Raw genomic sequence first — 6,000 nt, forward strand, 5'->3', positions numbered from 1 at the left:
GGGGACGCCGGTGCATCCTTGCCTTCACCCCACCCTTTGCGCACAGACCGCCCCAGCGCCAGGGCACGCGGCAGACAGCCCCCTCCCCCCAAACCCAAACACACTGACACCCGGCGCTACGTGTTATATAACCTCACCGCCGCCCCCGGCCGAGAGGGCGCCCCCTCCCCACGCCCCGCGGCCCGGACTGGGAGGGCCGAGGGGAAGGAGCGAGAGTTGCGCAGAGACAGGAGGCGCCGGGCCGGGGCAGCCCAGACACAGACGGTACCGCTAGGCCGGGAACACCCCTCCCCCGGCCCCCTGCGCACCACCGCCCCCCAGCTTCCCCAGAAAGTAAGGGGGTGTCGGTGTCATCCGCGCCGAGCATCCCCCGGCCTCCACACCCACACCCAAAGCGTCGGGTGACCCAGCCCCCGCCCACGCCCCCGGCGCGGTGACAACCCAGACACCCCCGCCTCACGCTACCCGGCCGCCACCCCCCGCCCGTGGCCGGCAGTGAGAAGGAACCCGGCCTGTGGGCCCGCGGGAGTGGAGGGGGGCAAGAGTGGGGGGCGGTGGCTGTTACCTGCAAAGGCGGCGGCGGCGGCCCCGCAGCTGTTCGGGCGGTGGCGGATGATGGAGCTGGGGGGGGCGGGGGGAGGAGAGGGGGCGACTCGGGGGTCCCCCCTCCCTCCTCCACCCCTCCTGTCCTCCCCCCACCCCGCAGAGCTTCTGGCCCCCTGGAGCCCGGTGCAGCCGGCGGGAGGGCAGGCGAAGGGCTGCAGGGGAGGGAGGGAGGGAGCCGGCCCGGCCGGGCGGCGGAGCTGGAGCGGGTGGCGGCGGCGGCGGGAGGAGGCGGGAGGAGGGCGGGCGGCGGGGGGGAGGAGGAGGCGGAGACTCTACATGGGAATCGGATATCGGCTACAAATTCAATTCATCACCAGAAAACACCGCTGGGCGGGGGCCGGGTCGCGCCGGCGGGGAGGCTACAGGCGGAGGCTCTGGGCCCCTGGGCGCGACCCGCACGGGGCTGGGGTCTGCGGCCTCGTCCGCAGGGCCGCGCCGCGCCTAAGGGACCCTGCCGCCACCTCCCCGCCCCCTCCTTCCTCCTTCGCGGGGCCGCAGTCGATCGGTTTTCGCCGCCGCCGCGGGGCTTGTTGTTGACTTTGAGGAAAACTCCTGACGTCAGGGGCTGGCTCTCGGCGACTGGCGGGAGCGGCTTCCCCGCGTCCCCGGCCCTGCCCGCCGCCTCCCTACCGGGCCCTCGTCCTCAGGCTTCCCCGTGCCCCCCAAACCCGCGGCGCGCCCCCTCTCCTCTCGCGAGATCATCCCCCCAGCCAGCCAGCGCCGCGAGCGGGGGCAGTCATTCCCGAGCGGGAAGTTCTGGGTTTCCCCGCGCCCGCGTGGCTCTCGGCCGACACCCGAGGACCGGCTGCAGAGGCTCCCCTCGCGCCGGCGTTCTTCCCACGGCCACCAGCCGTGGCTAGGGCGTGCGCAACCGGGCCTAGGAGTCTCTGTGGCTTCTTAGGGAGGTTGGGCCCGGCGCCAGGCCGAACCTGAAAGCCCCCTGGTGGGCGGGGCCCGACGGGGTGGGGGAGACCTGAGGCGGGGGAACGGACCCCACCCCCTGCACTCTGGGAATGGGGTCTCCGGATCTGTCCCGAATGCTAAACTGGTATGACTGTCCTAGCAGATATTACCAAGAATACCTTTCCGGGAAAAAAAATTTACCACACATTGTGTACAGGTTGTAGTGGAATCTTAATTCGCTCTTAAAATCACTAGGAAGGGTTTCTTAGGGATATTAGTTTTCATTGACTTCGAGGCAGCTATTACATTTACTAGGAAGATACCATTTCTTTCTTTTAAAGTTCATTGCCTAAGGATATGTGCAGTGGAGACACTGATTTTGAAAATGGTCATACATCATACTCCAGAAAGTTATGAAAGAAGTTTACTTTTTCTGAGACCGTTTTTCATCCTTTCCGGAAATACCTGCCACATAATTGATTATCTGGTTCTATCCTTGTTAAGGTATCCATGATTTTCTCCCACTGCAAAATTCTTGTTAATGCCTTTGGTTTCTTTCTGTCGAACTCCGACTCTGAACTTCCTTCTACTCCCTGTCCATTCTTTTATACTAAATCCCTGGATATTTATATGGTGAGTTGTATTCGAACGTCTAGGACACAAATTTTCTCTTAGGAAATGCATGTCTGTTGGGATTGTGGACTGAACTAGGAAACCTAATAAGAAAGAAAACGTGTTTTCTCCTTTAATAAGTGAAACTTTCTTTGCTTGAGCATTCTAGAACAAAACTTGCCATTTTAAGATCAAGTTTTGAACTGGGGATGTAGCTCCGGTAGAGCACTTGCCCAGTATGCGCGATGCCAGTTCTCATCTCTGCCAAAAGAAAGAGAAAAAGAAAATCCATATCAGAGTAAAGTACTCCATTGTTGCCTTTCCCCTTTTCTCATATTTCCCAGCAGACCATGAACTGATTAATAAACATAGGCTGTCCTAATTCTATTCAATTTATGTATAAAATAAACATGACTTATTCCCATAATTACCAATTCTAATACTCACACTTGGCAAAGTGGTATGGTTGCACTTTTCTTCCCAAATGGGTCTGGTTTTTATTATATTGTAGACCAATCCACTTTTTATTTTTAGGAATATGGTCCCGTGTGACACAAGCACTAGAAAGAGTCAAGCTCTTAAATATTTAACTGGGAGTTGTTGTATTCGGAATTACTGAATTATTAGATACCTCTTATCAATGAGATTTTCACTTGTTTCCAATTTTAACATCAACGTTGAAGAGAACTAAATATGCTTTATGAGCCAGACTTCCTCAATATATTTTTCCTGGTCCTATCAGATTGTGTTAAATCTTGGGTGGATTGAATCATCTTTAAAATTAAGTATTGCATGAACTACAATGGATTGTATGCTCTGGACTTCATGTATTTGAAAAAACTTAGGCTTCTATTTCTGCTGTGTTTTTTTGTTTTAGTACTATAGTAATTTCCTAAATTTCTATGATAAAAACTTTCATTATAAAATTATTAATTAGAACTATAGCATTATTCTTCTTACACTTCAGCATTATGAATTTGACAGAATCTGCCAATTTTGTATGATGATGCTCTGGCACAAAGCATATGCTAGATTTCTCCTCCTCTTCCTTGCCATCACATCCCAATAATGTGGCGTGCAACAGCATGTTCATCCATGGGAAGAAAATCCTCATTTGTTATTAAGCTAGATTTTCTTAGAGTTTGCATTTCTCAGTAGCAGTTATTTGTTGTAATGAATAAGTTATATACCAAAAGCTATTTCTTTAGTACTTATACCTTTTCTTGAGAATAATTTAAATTAGAAACACATTTAGAATTTCATGATACCAGGTGTTTCTCTTAATTCAGTCTATAATGAAATACCTTAAACCCTGGATCGCTTATAAAATAACAGATATTTATTGCTCACAGTTCTGGAGGCTGGAAAGTCCAAAATCAAGACACCGGTAGATTTGGTATCTTTTATCTTGTGAGGGCTCAGTTTCCTGTGTCACAGATGGTAACTTCTCACTGTGTCATATGTTGGAAGGAATAAGAGAACTCTCTTTAGTCTCAAAGTCACTAATCTTATTCCTTGAGGGACCCACCATCATGACTTAATTACCTCCCAAAGGCCTTACCTCCTAAAACCATCACCTTAGGATTAGGATCTCAACTTATAAATTGGGGTGGCAGGAGTATAAATATTCAGATCAGATCATCAGATTACAAAAATGACTACTTTTCTGTCTTTTATTAAAAAGGATAGCTGTGTGCAGTTGCGCACACCTATGAATCCCAGTGGCTCGGGAGACTGAGGCAGGAGGATCACAAATTCAAAACCAGCCTCAGCAACCTAGCAAGGCCCCTAAGCAACTCAGCAAAGCCCTGTCTCTAAATAAAATATTAAAAAGCTGGGGATGTGGTTCAGGGGTTAAACGCCCCTTAATTCAATCCCCTGTACTGGAAAAAAAAAAAAGCGGGGGGGATATCTTGTCCTAGGATAGAATGTGGCAAACAGCACAGAATAAGTATTGAATAAGTTAATGAATGGACAAATATGTGCACTATATGCAGTTTGTGTAATATTTTCCTCTTGAGATGCAAAATAGTTTATTGAAAATCTCATAATATGCTTTGGAGATTTGCAGATTTGAGTTCAGATACTATGTTGTGTCCTTTCCAGCAACTTGCTTAATTTTTCTAAGACTTTAATTTCCTCATTTGAGAAATGGCAATTTCAACTGCTTCAACAACTTATGTGAAATATTAGTGCCCAAAACATAGTAAGTGGTCAGCAAGCTAAAATTCCTTTACCATAAATGTGAATATATTCATATTAATGTAATTCTGACTGCTACAACAAACACAAAAATCTGTATGATCACAAACCAGTAGAAGTACATTCACATCATACTTGTAAAGTTCTGGATGACAGGCAAGTCTTCACTGAGCATTTATTCATGGCCACAAGTTTTTTCCACATTAGAGTTCTGATGTGTTCAACAGGTAATCACAACATAAGTTGATAGAAAAGTGAAATATGGAACATGGCTCAAGGTTTTATGTACATCACTTCTATCCACATTCCACTAGTAAGAAATCTCCCACTCCATCATAATACAAGGCAGACCACAAAATGGAGTCTGGCTCAGAAAGAAAAAGAAAAGATTCAAGGAAGAGTCATCCAGTTTCTGCCATGGTTGGTTTCTGAAATAACCATGTTGCGTCATTAGTGAATATCCTAGAGGATTAATAGAGAAATTTCCACAAGAGCATAACTTAAATAAAGGTATGAATAATATGTTATGGACTGAATATTTGTGTCTTTCCAATGTTTACATATTGAAATCTTAATGATGAATGTGATGATATTAGGAGATGGAGCATTTGTGAGGTAGCTAGCTCATCAGGATAGAGCCCTTGTGACTGGAATTAGTACCATTTAAGAAAAGACACAGAACTTACATCTTCTGTCTTTACTCTCCACCATGACAGAATACAATAAAAAGATGACTGTCTACAGACCAGGAAGCAACCCTTCACCAAACAGTAGGTGAGCCAGGGACTTGATCTTAGAATTCCCATCCTCCAGCACTATGAGAAATAAATTTCTGTTGATTAAGCTACCAGTCTGTAGGATTTTTGTTACAGTAACATTAACTAAGCCATAATAGAAGAATCCATTGCAGTAGTTATCTGTACTAATTGTCTTCTCTTTTGTATAGATGTTTTTCTTAAAGCATAGGTCAAATGCTTTGTAGGAGCATGAACATCCCTGAGGACAGGATATATCACTAACATGGTGTCATGTGAAACAGATACATAAAGAAAGCCCTGTGGAAACCTCCCTTTTAATTTGTAGTCAGTTTTTTTCTCTGCTATGCTACTGGAATATGAATGAAATTTTTTTTCATTTATATTTTCACTCTCTAACTTAGACAACTGAGTCTGTTTGCAACTTAAACCATCCCTAGGCATTATAATTTATATTTCAAGATGCTTGGGTCACAGAAAGTTACTGACCACAATTAAACAACTGTTGATGGAGCTTAGAGCTCGAGTTCATGTTCTAACTCCAAAGCAACAAGCATAATAATTATTGTTCCTGGTTGTGTAGAAGACCCATGGTTTGCAATAAAACTAATACATATACGGTGTAATTCCAAAGCCTCATTTAGGTATATATATTTTTCTTTCTGAGGTGGAACAACATTTCTAGCTATTTCAGAGTCCGCTCTGTTGGGATTGAACTTTCCAACACAGCAACTAGTAATGAAATAGTATCTTTCCAAACTTCACCTCAGTAACTCAACTCTTTGTTATCTCATGTAAATACTTTCCTGTCCCACCTGTTCCAGAAAGTTTCCCATCCATTAAAATTCTTCTACCAATAATCAACTGGAAAGTTTCAAGTCCGTTTTTTTTTTTGTTTGTTTGTTTGTTTTTTTAATCCATA

General features: G+C 46.0%; 1 protein-coding gene across 2 annotated transcripts in view; it reads right to left on the bottom strand.

The window, feature by feature from the left end:
- The window catches only part of AKT3 (AKT serine/threonine kinase 3), a 311,937-nt gene extending 311,101 nt beyond the window's left edge, over positions 1-836 (bottom strand). Inside the window, exon 1 of one of the 2 annotated variants that reach the window (XM_079106138.1) lies at positions 566-836. The gene's annotated coding sequence lies outside the window, so the exon portion shown is untranslated. The remainder of the gene's footprint in view (positions 1-565) is intronic. The other variant, XM_079106137.1, reaches the window with a different exon arrangement.
- Between the last annotated feature and the right edge of the window lie 5,164 nt (positions 837-6,000).

Source organism: Sciurus vulgaris (assembly GCF_902686455.1).
Source record: "Sciurus vulgaris genome assembly, chromosome: 12".
Lineage (NCBI taxonomy): Eukaryota > Metazoa > Chordata > Mammalia > Rodentia > Sciuridae > Sciurus > Sciurus vulgaris.